This window comes from Nannospalax galili, unplaced genomic scaffold (assembly GCF_000622305.1).
Source record: "Nannospalax galili isolate Female #2095 unplaced genomic scaffold, S.galili_v1.0 scaffold312, whole genome shotgun sequence".
NCBI lineage: Eukaryota > Metazoa > Chordata > Mammalia > Rodentia > Spalacidae > Nannospalax > Nannospalax galili.
Genome location: NW_008335967.1, coordinates 551,588 through 568,656, shown reverse-complemented (window position 1 = coordinate 568,656; position 17,069 = coordinate 551,588).

The window sequence follows — 17,069 nt, the reverse complement described above, 5'->3', positions numbered from 1 at the left end:
AAAAAAAAAAAATCAACCATGAAATAGAAATGTTCTTTTCAACAGAATTGTCTCTGCATTTTAATCTTTTTACAGTTTGGGTTTTTGTTGGTGGTGGTTGAAATCAGTTTAAGAAGTTGAATAAAAAGTTGGCTCAGGAAAAGACGAAAAAGTATATACCATTTTGTACATCCTGGTCACCACTGAAATTAGATTGGCTTCAGAACAAACCAAGACAAGCCAATCCCTGACTTTCTCAAATTCAGTATAACAGACCCCATTCCCTGGAATAGGTGCATGAACTGTGGGCCGGGGTCCTAGCCACACAGTAGAGAGAGGTATAAGGAGGGACTTTGATTGCTAAGCAGTTTCACTCATGGAGTTTTCCTTCCAATCCTTATAGCAGCCTGGCTGAGTCACACTAGAGCAGTCTGGTAGATAATGTTAGTGACTGGGCCCCAGATTCCTCAACTGCATGGTCTGTTTGGCTTGACTTAATCTATGTAATTCAGAAGTGTTCTAGCCTCTGAGTTTCTTTGTTTGCTTTGTTTTATTTGTTCATTTTAAGGAGGGATTTTTTAAGAGGGAGAAGAAATAACATACATGTCTTTGGATTTTAAATCCTGATGTTTTCATGGGCTTACATCTGCTCTAGGAATGTTCTGAGTTGATGCTAGCAGACACCCTTCCTAGCAGATACCCTTCCCTAGGAGACACCCTTCCTTGAACCTTCTTTCCCCAGCAGCCCTCCTCCCCTAGGAGCTAGACAGCTAGGCTTTTCCCTTTGAGTGCATGCCCTTTCCAGTCTAAATGGAAGATGAGTCCTTGTCATTTGTTCTACAGAACACAATTCAGAGTTGACACATACTAGAATTTTATCAGCTTTTAAGAATGTCATTTGTGGTAAAATGCCATTGGAGCCAGTGTCCTAGAGTATCACTTTGAAATGCTGCCACATGCATGCATTTCACAAAATAAAACGAAATAGCATTTCAAACAAGCCAAAGTTTCAGTTTTCAATCCTGTTTTTAAAATACGTATTTATTATTGTATGTGTATGTTTGATTACGTGTGTAAATCCAGGTACATATGTGCCATGGTACATGTATGGTGGTCAAAAGACAACTTGTAGGAGTCAGTTTTCCTTCCACCATATGGGGCCCAGAGATCAAATTTAGGTTGTCAGCTTTGTACGGCAAGTGCCTTTACCTACTGACCCATATTGCCCACCTTCAATATTTTTAAATGTCATCAATTAAGCAAGAAATGACTTTAAGCAGAAATGTGGGCAAATAAATTAAGTGAATACCACTGAACAGATGAGGTGGCAGAGTAGAAAGTCCAGTAGTTTTGAATTAAATTTGTGTGGCTCTTTTTCCTTTAAGAAATAAATACATGTGAATAGGATTGCTCACAGTGCGAAGGAAGCTGATTTGCGTTGGAGGACTGCTCTGAGGCTCAGAGTGACATGTAAAGTACCTAACAGATTGTGACTTATAAGTGTGATTATTATTAAAACAATTTAATACCCTCATTGTAGATTTTCACATTTTTGTTTATTATTATTAGCCTGTGTCTGTGTGTGTGAGCCTGCGTGCACAGGTACATGTGCTATGGCACACTTGTAGAAGTCAGAGGACATCTTTGTGGAGTTAGTTCTCTCCTTCCACTTTTATCTGTAATTGTGTGGTTCAAACAACTCAGGTCACCCCAAATTTAGATTGTCAGGTTTGCATGGCAAACATCTTTATCAGTGGAGCCAGCTCACTGGCCCTCACAGATTTTTATTATGATTGAAATTAGGCTAATTTATCCTACTATATAACATTAAGCAAATCTGTAACATCTTTGTCCATAAATATTTCTATAGTACAATGGTAGAATTTACAGTAGTACAAACAGCACATTGGCAAAGACTGCGTGCACATAGACTGCGTGCACAAAGGCTGCGTGCACATCCTTATATGGGAAGCCTGTATCAGAACATTTTACGCTTTGAAATTCTACTGTAAGAGCAAATTAACTTGAAGTTTAAAATACAGAAAAATACAATTTATTCCTATTTCTAAGTCATTGCATAGGATTGTCCTCTATTGGGAAGTTATGGACAGAGGCCTTCTTCCCAAGCTTGGTCGTACCTGCTTGCCTAAGATCATCACAGAACTTACTGACTGTTGACCATCAGCAAGAAAGGAGGGACAGGGAAAGCACCCATGCCTCCCGGCAACCAGTTGGCTCTAGTTGCATAAGGGGAAGGGACTAAGAGTAGCTAAGCTGAGTAAACCTGTAGGAAGGGTCTCCTGCCATTTTGTATGGCTGCTGGGAAGTCATGATTCATGCCTGCATGGAGACTTTCCAGTGAGGCCTTCAGAGGGAAGCACCCACACTCCTATAAGTAATCCCTCACCCACTGCTCTGAAAGTAAGCCCAATAAACTCGCTGTAGTTTGGCAAAATCATACCTCACTTTGTAAAAGGGATCAAAAGAGAAGGGGGCCAGATGTTGTTCCAGACTCCCAGAAGGAATTTTAGCAACAAAGCTCTAATGTAATCTTTATTACAAGAGGATTTTTACAGAAACACCACCCATTTCCATAGTAAATCCCTGACAGACTTGGACTGCTTTAAAGGAATCTCCTTCATTCACAAATAGATATCTAGAGGCAAGTAAAAGTTTTCATATAATTTTATCTGATTTTTTTTTTGATACCTGTTTCGGTTCAGACTTTCTACTTTTGAAGGTATTATGTCATAGACATTTGGATTGACCTTCAGTGATTCCCTTCCAAACAAGTTCATTGCAAAAGTCCATCAAATTAACATTGGAGAACAGCTTTACATCAGATAACAACACAGCCACAAAGATGATGACCTGGAAACCTTTCGATATCATGAGTAACAAAAATGTGATTACACAAGTTTGCCACAAACACTTTATTTTATATAAGCTTTTGAAATTATCACACCAGGTCACAGAGAATTAAACAAGGTGATACTAACTTGTATGTTTCAAGTATTGTCTGATAAGTTCTTGTGGACATGGGGAAGGTAGTATATCTTCACTTCTGATAGACTCATTTATAGAAATCAATCTATTTTGAATACCTTTTCTTTAGGGTAAACTAACCATTATTCTTAACATATTTTAAGTTCAGTTTCCAAGTCCATATTGCTATTATTTTCCTCTCAATACTTTATGATTTCTAACCCAGAGAAAGGCCCTTTTTGGAGGTAGTCTCTTTTAACTCCAAAATGGTCTTCTACTATTTACTCAAAATCCATTTTTTTACAGGTTTATTATGTCTTTGGTCCTTGGGAAAAACAATAGTATGCTAAAATCCAGATATTAGGAGATAAGGGTCAATTCACTGAGTGTAGTTTGACAGTACTGACTAAGCTGGGATTCTTCTAGAATCAGTTTGACCTTTGTTGAGTAAAGGTACTGTCCTAGTTAGTTTCTCCATTGCTGTGACAAAATACTCTGACCAATACCAACTTGGGGAGGAAAGGGTTTATTTTATCTTACATCTCCTGGGTCACAGTTCATCAAGCAGCCCAAGGTAGGAACTCAGGGCAGGAACCTGGAGGCAGGAGCTGGAGCACAGGCTATGGAGGAACTCTGCTTACTGGCTTGCTCCCTGGCCCCTTCTCAGCCTGCTTTCCTATGTAACACAGGCCCACCTGCCCAGGGGTGGCACCACCCACAGTGGGCTGGGCTCTCCCACATCACTCATCAAGAAGATGTCCCACAGAAATAGCCACAGGCCAGTTCAATGGAGGCAATTCCCCAACTGAGGCTCCCTCAACCCAGGTGTGTCAAGTTGACACTAAAGCTATCCAGCATAGGTACCATTTGACCTTTATAATTTGATGTGCCATACATAATTAATAATTTATTATCATAAGGAACTTAAAGGACAGTTTCAAATACAAATTTACTGTATTTGACCACAAATTCAACAATCTTTCCTACTTACTTTTTCATTTACTTTCCAAGCAAACACACAATGAATTAGTTTCCCTGCAACTTTTTCTGTCTTTCTTGTCTGGACTCAGATTTCTCGGGGTAACGTCCCAGCTTCAGATATTTGGATATCACTGCTGATTCAAAGCTTAAATATTTTAGAAAAATTTAGGATATCATCAAACTCAGTTTGTCTTACTTCTATAATGTAAGTTATTATAATATAATGCATGCTGAAATTTTGGATGTCATGAACCACTCTCTTTTGTGCCTTTGAAATCTATTGAAAATCCAACCATTTCTTACTAACTTCTTTGCCATAGTTGTAGTCCAAGACATCATTATCTCTTATCTGGATTATTGCACTTACTTCTAACATTTCGTTACATCGGTTATGCCAGTGTTACTAAGGACATTCTCTACACAGAAACCAGTATGATCATCTGAAAGATAAGCTGAATTCTGCTATTCTTCCCTCCAGGCCATGTAATGACTTTCTGTTTAGCTGAGTAAGTATAGGAGTGCATGTAATTGTTTATTGTGTCTTTCATCATCTGTCTTCTTCTGACACCTTCTAATGCACCCTCCCATGTTCTCGTCATTCCAACCACAACGATCTTAGCCAAAAGTACAAGCATGGTGCTATTCCAAGTGTTGGAATTGCTGTCCTTTGTCCCTGGGTATCTGTAGACCTCATTCCATCACTTTTCTTGGGTTCTAGGCAGGTATCTCTCTGATCTTTCCAAAGAAGTAAAAATATAGAATTGCTTATAAGTATTAGTCTCATCCTGATTGTTTTTATTGTGATCTGACTATATGACTTAAAATTGAGGTGTTGAAACTTAATGATCAGTGTGATAGTGCTGAGATGAGGCTTTTAGAGAGTGGTTATGTCATGAGGGCAGAGCCTCCAGGAAAGGAATTAGGGTCCTTCTTAAAGGGCTTGAGAGAGTGGGTTCATTATTTTTGCTCTTCTATCACATAAGGACACAGAGTAAAAGATGCCATCTTGGAAGCAGAGCATAAACCTGCCAGTGGCTGGATTCTGGATTATAGTATCTCTGTTACTTTATTACCCAGTGTCAGGTATTTTAACACAGCAGTTCCAGTGAATGAAGACAATCTTTGTAGAATTTACTTGTAAATGTCACCCTATCTCTCTTCACACCCCTATTCACTCATAGAATGAGAGCAGAGCTCCTTGTGTATTGTGTTAACTGCTATATCTACAGCACTTCATACATAGAAGCAGTGAATTAATGTTTATTAAGTAGCTTTTCAATATTCAATATGCTAGTATTCTATGTATGCAGTGTTCAAGGCATGTTCCTCTAAAAGGCATTAGACAAGCTAGTGACAGACAATGAGGCATGATTAATATTCTTTACAAAAATCTGAACTCAGTGAAAGTAGAAGCTGGTCATATTTTTCCAAAGTATGAGTACATTTTGATTGTCTATATTTATATGAAAGATTTCAAGTATAATGGCTTATGTATTTTGATCTATTGGCAATTTATAAAGACTAATTTTTAAAGCCAAACTGCTAGTTACTAAAATAAGAACATTAAAATATTCTTCTACTTAGGCTATTATTACATCAAGGGAAAAAAGACCAAACAGTTTAGAAACTGTCAGGAGACAGAATTCAGCTTGCTGAGATATTATCTATTTTCCCAAGCTCCTAATGTGAATAATATTGAGTTTGGGGGTGGGTCTGTTTTCACTTGTATGGGAGATGGATTCCTTGGCAGAATAATTCCTGACCCTGTGAGTCAATGAGAGTCAAGAAATTATTCAAGTTGGATGGAGATGGCACTGATGCTAACAATGATGCTGAAGCTAGCCAGAGGCAATTCTCACTAGATCTTCTGTTTAAGGTATTTAATCCTCACATCAACCTCATAAACTAGGCATTAATTTCCACTCATTGTGTAAATGTGGAAACTGTGAAGAGATTGAATAAATTTCCAAAATCAGAACTACAAAGCTGGAATTTGAAACCTTGGTATCAGTGACCTCTAAGCTATATTGTGTCTCCTACATTAGTAGAGCTCCAACATATGTATTGTATTAAGGTGTGTGGGGGGGGAGAGAGAGAGAGGGTGAGAGAGAGAGAGAGAGAGGAGAGAAGGAGAGAGAGGGAGATACAATTGGCTTGTCAATAATTAAATAAAGTGATAGGACTATGAAGAGGAAACACACATCATCCTGAAACTTCACTTTGTTACTTTACCTCACCAGCATAGCTGTCCTTATAATGGAACATTTTGATGTCATTTAGATGAGATATTAGGACAGAGAAAGAAGAGCCCCTGAATCCATCCATCAAAACTTACTCAGAAACTGTGAGACTAGGAAGGACATCTCACAGGTCAGCCAGAGGCCACAGGGAAGCACTGTGGCTTCCCTGGTGACATTCTCAGTACCTAGAGATGTCTTCCTGCTCCTTATATGGTGGGGAGGGGCTATCATCCAGGAGGAAACAGTGGATTATTCTAGGATTATGTGCTTTGGGGCTTGACTCATCAAATATTGTGGTATACATATGCTAAAAATGTTATCTGAAATTCATTTATACTGTACCCCAGCATTTACTTTTGTTTTTATTTTTGCTAAATCTCACAACTCTTCCCTGTTTTGTCCAGAGTGCTGAGCAAATCATAGGAGCAGAGAGAGGCCCTTCCTTGTACTTGAATTCCTGTATTGATTTGTCAACTCTTCCCTCACTCACATATCACACATAGAAATCATGTTTCCTGGCCTCTATTTGGGCCATGTAGCATGCAAAAAGATCTGAATGGGAATCTGTGAACACTCACTCCCATAGGATACAGTATATAGTTTTAGTACAGTGGTTTCCAGATTTTAGTGCATGTTAAGATCACTTGGGAAGTTGCTTATTGAAAAAAGCTGATTCCCTACCCTAGAGATTGTGATTTTAGAAGTAAAGCCCCAAATCTCTTTTTAGTGGTTACTCCAGGTGATCTGGAGGGGGTGGTTCCTGGAGCACACTTCAACATTCTCTTAGTCCTTTTACATGGCCACAACAAAGTACATTAGATTAGGTAATGCATACATAATAAAAATTTCAGTGCTCACAATTCTGGAGGCTTGAAAGTCCACAGTTAAGACACCAGCAGTTTTGGCGCCTAGTTACATGCATCTTTGATTCCCAAACAGGTACTTTGTTATACCTTCACATGGTGGAGGGGACAAGGAACTCATGGTCATACTAATCCCATTCATGAAAGTAGAGTCCTCATGGCTTAATTAGTTCTCAATGGCCTCACTTCTAAATAATAAGGAATATGTTTCCAACATAAAAATTTTGAGGGGCACTATTATCTAACTGTAAGAGATGTGTACTGGTCTGGTGCACAGGAGAATTTACTCAGACATGAGAATTATCTCTCAGCAGGAAACACATCTCAGTGAGTCTTGAGACCACAGGTCACTGTGTGATTTGAGTTCCTTCAAGGTGTTTATGTTAATTACACAATATTATTGCATCGTATATGTGCTGGATAGCTTTAGTGTCAACTTGACACGCCTGGGTTGAAAGAGCCTCAACTGGGGAATTGCCTTCATTGGACAGGCCTGTGGCCATGTCCATGGGGCATCTTCTTGATTGTTGAGTGATGTGGGAAGGCCTGGCCCACTGTGGGTGGTGCCACCCCTGGGCTGGTGGACCTGTGTTGTATAAGAAAGCAGGCTGAGCAGGGGCCAAGGTAGCAAGCCAGTAAGCAGTGTTTCTCCATGGCCTGTGCTCCAGCTCCTGCCTCCAGGTACCTGCCCAGAGTTCCTACCTTGGGCTCCCTGATGATCTGTGACCCAGGAGATATAAGATAAATAAACCCTTTCCTCTCCAAGTTGGTAGTGGTCAGAGTGTTTTGTCACAGCAATGAAGAGACAAAGTAGCACAGTCTACAATATCCTTTTATAAATGACAGTCTCTTCTGATCTAGTCAGCGTGCTAGCAAGCAGAAATTGGCTATGAGCCTACTATGCTTGCTCTCCAAAAGAAATTTCCCTCAGATACTTAAGTCAAGAAAAGTATGACATTCTTTGAAATCAGCTTTAACTCTTTGAGCCATTGTCAGTTCTATACCAGAGTTATATATGAGAGCTTTGTTTCTAGGGGGAAAAGGTTCACTGTGTTTCACGGGGTTAAAAGCAGGACAATCCTGTGCCTACAATTTCTCAATCAATCCTATATTTCAGCATAATGCTTGTGGTACTGATGTAGCGTGAGCAAGTATTTCTGTATTCGTTGTTGAACACCTCAACTGATGAATCCTCTCCAAAGTCATGTCAAAGCAGTGTGCATTCTGGGAGGAACGACAGCAACAAATTGTAGCAATCCAGCCTTGTTGTTATAAAGGCATGAATCAAAAGCTCAGCATCTTGCTGAGACAGCAATGGTCTTAACCTTGTTATACTCCTGAGATGGTAATATGAGGTCTTATCAATGTAGTTGAAATGGCTCTCAAAGGAAAGCTGAGGGTCAAAAATGGTTGGCATTTATCACGGGGAATATTGCTTTGTGGAATGTCTGGGTGTAGAATTGTGAATACCTATTAAATTCTTGGTAAAGCAAGAAATATATGGTCCCCTGCTTGTAGGATAAGAGAAGAGGAAGGTGGCAGAATCAAAAGTGAAAAGGGTAAACCAGTCAAATGAGATGAAAGTCTGATATCTTAATTTTCAACCACAGGTATCAGTGTTTGTGATTGCCAGTTAGGCAGCTTCTGATTAAGTGAAGATAAGTCCTTGTCACTGAAGATAAAAGGCTTTTCGAGTGGCTGTAAGTTAAGAAGTAAAATGTTTTGCAAGAGGTTTTGTTTTGTAATCAAATCTAGGCTATGTTCATGTGAAAGGTAAGTTATAAATGACTCAGACAATTAATATCATTTAAATTAGAGCACTGAACAAGACTGTAGTGATCTGTGGTATCTATTTTTTTTATTTGAGCTTCGTACCCTGAACTTCCTTAGAAAGAAGTCAAAGCAAAATAGATGCCAGAAGACAGAGCTTTCTGTCGGAATCATCATTAGCATTCAGTGCCAACCTCATGCCCTCCAGGAAGAAGGGCAATATGCAGAGTGTTCGGAAGCCTAGCCTGTGAAGCGACAAAGAGGTGGGCATGAATCATAGCCTTGTCATTTCTAAGCTGGGAGACCTTGAGCAAGTTACTTAACCTGTTTGTGCTTGGTTTTATTATCCATAAAACCCAGGTAATATCAGTACTTGTCTCTGAAGATTTTTGTGAGGATAAAATGAGATAGCTTACAAAAAAGTGCTTCTGCAGCATGGCTCATGTCAGACTCTAAATTTTAGAAACTGAGAGATGTCTCCTTGTATTGAACCCTTTTATACCCAGTTTCTGAAGAATTGGGGAATTAGGTAAAGACAGAGGGAAAAAATGCCATTGTATTACTTATTGAGTCAGTTTAAGGGACAAATTAGCCTGCTAAAGTCATCGCCAAATTAGATAGACTCCCCTTGTTAGAGCAGCACCACCTGATCCAGGTCTCACAATCAGTGTAAAGAAAATCCTATGGGAAGTTCTTTTTCAAAAAGATGCAGAACCGAGTGAAGCATGAACACACACACACACCACACACATACCACACAGACCATGCACACACACCACAAATATATAGACACACCACACACACCACATACACACCTCACACACACCTCACACACACCACACACACACCACACACACACACACACACACACACCATATGTACATATTTAAATTAACTATGGGAGTCACTCCTTATCATCAGTACATGAAGGATTCAAAAGTTAGGAGAAATCAAGGGAGTATCATAAATGTACTCAGGAAAACAAAGGTGGGGAAAAGATGTTCTCATCTGGCATAGAGTGTTATCCTCATCACCATCATCATCGATGATAATTCATTTCCATTGCACATCATTCTATTAAGATTATCTTCTACCTTTACCTTTTAAATCATAATGTTACTATATTCATTTCTGATTACCACTATAACAAGTTACCACAAACTTGATGAGTGAAATAATACAAATTCATTTTCCTATAGCTCTGGAGGTCAGAAGTTCAAAATTAGTTTTAGTGAGCTAAAGTCAAGATGTTGACAGTCTTTGAGGGAAGAATCCTTTCTTTGCTCTGTTCAGCTTTGAGAGACCACCTATTCAGGCACTTCCTCCATCATCCCGGAGACTATCTGTTCATGTTCTTCCTCCATCATCCCAGAGACTACCAGCTTGGGTCTTCCTCCATCATCTCAGAGACCACGTGCTCAGGTTCTGCTGTTAGCACTCCATCCTCTTGCTCATCATCACCACTCCTGCTTCTGCCTCTAACCATATTGCCTCTTTCTCACAGTGACCTTTGTAATTACACTAGGCCTACCCATAGAATTCAAGCTAATCCCCCATTTTAAGAGTTCAAATTAGGTCACATCTATAAAGTTCCTTTTACCATGTAAGGTAACACAGTCATAGACTTCAAGCATCAGGACCTGGATGTCTTCGGGCGTCATTAATCAGACCGCTGCAGTGATGTTTTGATTGTCTGGATCTGCCTTGTAGCCATTTTTCATGTCATTGTGCACAGCATTCTTGTATTATTTCCTGAATCAGGCTGTAAATTAGTCTGGGATATACATCATTCTTTCATGTTTTTGTATTTTTCCTACTTTGGCACCTCACTTGTTAAAAGCAAAACAACTATTCACAATAAGCACTCAGTAAAATGTACTGATTGAAACCCATCTGAATCAGAAAGTCTTCTAAAGGAGGCATGGATACAGACTGCCTGTGTTCTAGGACCAACAAGAGCTTTGAGTTTTAATTCTATAAACACTATGGAAAAAGGAAGCAATACAATGTACTTAGTGTGAAAAATCAGAATGTAAAATCTTAGAGAATTTACTGTGGGACTGTTCAGATGAACTGGAAATCCATGAGGTCATAAATAATCTATTTTTTTAAAGGAAAAGGAATATTGCAAATCTTATGAGTGGATGTGAAAACTTATACTGCACAATTTAGCCTGCTCTCCCCATTAAACTTCAGAGGAAGGAGGGTTATTACACAGTGAGATTTATTTCTGATTCAGCTGCAAAGGTTGGTAAGAAGTATACTATGATTTGAAATGAATATGGAAACAAAATAATTCTAGCTTTCAGACACAGGTACATTTCAAATGCATGATTGTTCATCACTTATGAGTTGAATTAGAAAATTATGGAGACCAATATGTAATTTTAAGGTATTCAATTTAGGTTAATAGGTATCTAAATGAACCATGGAATTAGCTCTTAAACATATAGCCCTATTCACTATCCATAATTCTAAAGTGTGGTGATGTTATATAGATGCTCTGCATGTAATATTTTGTTATAATAAGATAAAAAGACTATCTTCTTAGCCTTGAAAATTTGTAATGGCCTTCTGTGCTTGACCTGTGCCATTTTTATGCCTTCATTTTCTTTTTTAACTTTCTTATCCAGAATACTAGAATTTAAATTGTGGAACTAGAGAGGACCCCAGAGGCCATCTTGTCAATTTGGACATTTTATAAGCAAGAACATAGTCCAAGAGAGTAAATGTTTTGCTTAAGGTCATACAGATATTGGAAGAGTTTTATTAAAAATCCCAGTCTCGGTCTCCTAGCTCTGTAGAGGTTACTCCTCATTTGGGTGCTCTCATTTAGGTATGATAATTTAAGAGTGAGCGAAGAACAAGAGACATAGCTGAGTAATGAAGCAAAGAAGGGCGAGAAGATTCTGGAAATACTGCGGTTTAAAGGAGACACAGTTTTCATTCAGTCACCTACTTTCTGTAAGTTTTCAGCTGTTAGAGCAAGAGATAGAAAGAGAAGCCTGCCCGGGGAGGTGAAAACAGGCCTGTGGTCAGTCTCAGGAGAGATGGCTGGGGAGAGGTGGCGGGGAGCACCTGGGAACATGTCCTGGAGACAGGACTATAAAAGAAGAGTGAAGAAACACTACAGAATTAGGAGAAAAGAGCATGTGTTGCAATGCTATTAACAGGGGAAAAAAAGATACATAAACTTAAAGTCCTAAACAGGACAGGGAAGGGCATTCTGCAACCATAACACACTCAAATGAACAATGTATGAAGGTAAAAAAATCTCCATGCAAGAAAAACAATCAAAGATCACACAAGAAGAGTAGAAAAGTGGTGGCTGCATATTCATGGATAAATTATATCAGTGGAAAGGACAAGCATGGTGGCACACACCTGTAGTCCCAGCACTTGGGAGGCAGAGGCAGGAGATCTCTGTGAGTTCAAGGCCAGCCTGGTCTACATAGTGAGTTGCAGGACAGCTGGGGCTACAGGGAGACCCTGTTTCATAAAGACCAAAAAAAAATGTATAGTGGGAAAGCAAAATATTCATTTGTAAAAATTAAATAAGGGGCTGGAGAGATGGCTCAGCAGTTAAGAGCACTGACTGCTCTTGCAGATTCCCAGCACCCACACGGCAGCTACAAACTGTCCTTACTTCAGTTCCAGGGGAATCTGAAGCCCTCTTCTAACCTCTGCGACATTGCATGACATGGATGCACTCACATACATGCAGAAAATACCCTCATACACATAAAATAAAAATAATAAAATATTTTTTAAATTAGATAATAAAGTCAGGGAAATTAAAAATCGTGAATGTATTTTTCTATGTATAGAGAGCAAGATATATATCCTTTGAATTGAGAATATAAATTATTTTCTATATCCAAAGGAAACTTTGCAAAAAATACATCATGCAATTGACCACAAAGCAAATCTTGATATTTGTTTCTGTATTTACATTTTTATATATTTTTTAACATTTAGTGTATGTGTGTGTATGTGTGTGTGTGTGTGTGTGTGTGTGTGTGTGTGTGTGTGTAGGTACATGTGCAACAACCCAGTTGTAGTCATAGGAAATTTTGTGGGAGTCCATTTTCTCCCTCCACCATATGGATCCTAAGTTTGTCAGGCCTGGTTGCAAGTGTCTTTATCTACTGAACCATTTTGCTAGCCTGATAAAATTTAAAACCAAAAATTTTACAAACTACTTTTTTCTGATTATATTAAAATAAAATGAGGTGAATAAATGGTGATCTTCCTCCCTCTGTCAACCTCTCTATCAGTAACTACTTGGAAATTAAGCATGTACTCACAATTAGCCTGTGAGATCAAAGACAAAAAGTAATCCAAATTATAACTCATCTAGAAAACAACTAGAAAGAATGACTACAAGATCATAGTATAGTAAATCTCAGAGATGAAAATCTACAACCTTAAAATCCTTTGGTAAGGGGGCTGCAGAGATAGTTCAGCAGTTAAGAGCACTGACTGCTCTTGCGCAGGACCCAGGTTCAGTTCCCAGCACCCACATGGCAGATAACAATCATCGTAACTCCAGGTCCAGGGGATCTGATGCACTCTCCTGTCCTCCATGGGCACTGCATGAAACAGGTATACTTACATATATGCAGGCAAAACACTCATAACAAAAAAAGATCCTTTGGTAAGTAATGAAATGAGAGGGGGTGGAGCATATTGGAAAACCTAAAGAAAATTAATCATTCCCTTTCAAAATAAACATTTCTAAAGAAAGAAATACAGAGTGAAAATAAAGCAGTTGCTGCTCTAGGAGTGAGAAAGTGGCTAACACATGCTGTGACAGAAAGCATAATGACCATTCTTTCTTTGCTGGTAGAAATATAAAATATGTAGACACAACAAAGGGTTTGGTGATTTCTCAGAAAATGCTAAAGAGAATTGTCATGTGATCCAGAATTCCACCCTAGGTATGTACCCCAAATAACTAAAATTAGGGACTCAAACAAATACTTGCCACCTACGTTCATAGAATTATTACTCCCAATAACCAAAGCATGGAGACAGCTAAGTGTCCATCAGCAGGTGAATGGATAAAGCAAATGTAGGGTGTACATACAATGGAACATTACTCAGCCTAAAAAGAAATGAAATTTTGGTACATGCCATATGCCTGGAAAACATTATTCTAAGTGTTCAAGCCACCTACACACAGGATACTTTTTTATCACTTACATGAGGTATCAGGAATAGCCAAGTTCAGAGACAGAAAGTGATCTACAGATTACCAGGGACTGGAGGAAGTGGAGAACATGGAGGATATTGTTTAATGGCTATTGAAATTCTTTTAGGAATATGGGAATTTCCCAGATATTATTGGCGGTAATCTCTGCCCTTGCCATTGAATTGTACATTCAAGTTGTTAGGATGGTAAAGCTTATGGTATGCATATTTTATGACAAAAGGCATTATGGTCAGATATTTTCTTAAACTTTACCTCATCTCAAAGCATAACTATTTCTCAAGCTATTAATTCAGTTTATATAATGGAAAATGTGTAAAGCCTTCTAAATCCATTTCTGAGGTCAATAGTATTTCAATACAAAAATTTATTAAATGCTTCAAAGCAGAAAACTACAAAATAATTTTGCATATGAGTATGTGTATGCTAATACCAAATAAAGTTATTTCAAATAAATTTGGAATTGTATCAAAATAAGAGTTACTAAAACTAACTGGAATTTATCTAGAAAGTCAAAGGTGTTTCAATACCAGAATTTTCACTGTAATTTGATTAATTAATAAACTGAAAAGGAAGAATTAATGTGAAGGGAAGCTAAATGCATGTAAGACAAAATTTCAAAGAAAACTTGAATTAAAATATTATTAGGATATTGCATTTAAATCCTTGAAATCATTTAATTTAAACTCAGACGCCAGATAAAAGTGCTTATTACTGCCATTTAATATACCACATTTTAGAAGTTGTAAGAAATTATGTTAATGGAATCAATGATAACAGTGGATGAAGGAGATTAAGTCATCTTCTCATTGATGAATATGATTATGTATTTAAAAATCTCAACACTTGTTGCATGAAAATGGAATAAATAATTTTATAGATAAACACAGGATATGATCAATGAATAGATTTTCTAGCATCAGTTAAAACTGAGACTGAAATCCACTAAAATACGGATCAGGCAGAAGTTCTTCGAATTGCACTATAAAGATATTAGAGATGCTGTGGCTCATGATTGGGACACCTTGCACCCCCTCCCCCATCTCTATGTCACAACAGAAACATCCCTGCTGCTGTTTGGAGTAAAAATTTTTTTAAAAGATTTGATTTTTAAAAAAAATTATTTTATGTGTATGATTGTTTGCCTGTATGTATACAAGTATATCATGTGTATATGATGTCTGTGGAGACCAGAAGAGGGTGTTGGATTCCCTGGAACTGGAGTTATGGATGGTTGGCCACCATGTGGATGCTGGGAACCTAGCCTGGGTCCTCTGTAAAAGTAGTCAGTGCTCTTAACCATTGAACCATTTCTCTGGTCACAAGACTTATTTTGATTTAAATTATGTGTATGTATCTGTGACTGTGTGAGAATGTGTACAGGTGTTGGCAGAGGTCAGAAGAGGGTGTTAGATCTCTTGGAGCTGGAGTTAGAGGCTGTTTCCAGTCTCCTGATATGGGTGCTGTGAACCAAACACTGATCCTCTGGAAGAGAAGCACAAGCTCTTGACTGGTTAAGCTCCATTCTGGCCCTTTGGTGCAAAACTTGAACACTACAGATTTTGTCCAATCCCCTTTATCTACTCATGGGAAGAGAGAGAGTAACAACCGAGTATCCTACTTTTTGATAAACTAAGTAACTCTCTATATAAACCCCATTCTGAATTTGCTCCTTGGAAGATTTAGAGTCATTTTGAGTTCCTGTATTAGTCACTTTTCTGTTGCTATGATAGAAACACTGACCAAAACAACTTATTAAAGGAAGAGTTTGAGCATACGGTTCCAGAGAAATTACAGTCCATCATGTCAGGGAGGCATGGTGGCTGGAGGTGGCTGGAGCAGGAGCAGCAGAAGCTAAGCTCTCACATCATTATGCAGGCACAGGAAGCAAGAGAGCAACTGGAGATTTGGCAAGGCTTAAGAACTCTCTAAGTCCACCTCCAGTGACATGCTTCCTCCAGGATAGCCACACCTTCTAAGACCTTCCAAAACAGCGCCATCATCTGGGGACAAAAGGTTCAAATGCTTGGAGGCTATGGGGGACATTTTCATTCAAACCATCACAGTTCCATATGACTGCTGGCTGTGGTTCAGTTAGGTGGTACCATTTTCACAGCCCTGATATGTGCATTTCATTGCTATGTGACCACTTTTTAAGGATTTGTTAACTTTTCTTTATTCAATTTTGGAAAGAATTTTGCATAACCCACTTGTTTCTTGCTGAAGCCTCCTAGAAGTCACTTGAAATATGTATCCTTGTGAATTATTAATTCATCCTATGACTATGCTAATCTGAGACGTCCTCTCACAACACTGGATACAATGACTCCAGGAAAAAACTGGTCTGAAAGGCAGAGCACTTGGAGGAGCAGAGAAAGTGAGTGTAGTCTGTGTACAGTCAGGGAAGGGCAAAGAGTAAGTTTAACAACTGCAATTAAGGCGCTATGTCCCCAGGTAGAATACAAAATTTGAACACAAAGAGGCAGACTTATTTCTCATCGTGGGAAAGAACTTCCCATCTTCAAAGGCTGAGAAGGGGTGCAGAAAGGTGAGAGGGATCCTTGTTTGGATGACATTAAAGCTCCTGCTTCTCAATATTGTGTGGCTGTCTCTGTGTGCTTGAGATGGGAGCATATTTATGCAGCGGAGAACAGAGTAAACTGGAGCTGAAGAAATAGCTCATAAAGACCTTCTTGACTCTTGCCATCCCACAGCTATTGTAAAAATTTGGGGAAAATGGGTGTGGAAAAAAAAAAAACCATGATTGTTACTATTGATATGCCTACATAAGGAAAACAAAGACTGAGGAAACGAAGCAAACAGAGACACATGAAAATGAAGGAGGCAGGGTTTGTCTATTTGTTATAACTAAGGACTATATATATATGTATATATATAATATAAAATAATACTTGACAAACCCTTATATTGAAATACATTTTTAGAGACAAAGAAATGAAACCTTCATTGATTGCATTAGGCATTTTGTTTCAATAAATTTTATTTAATATTTGTCAATATTTCTGTTTCAATTGTTTC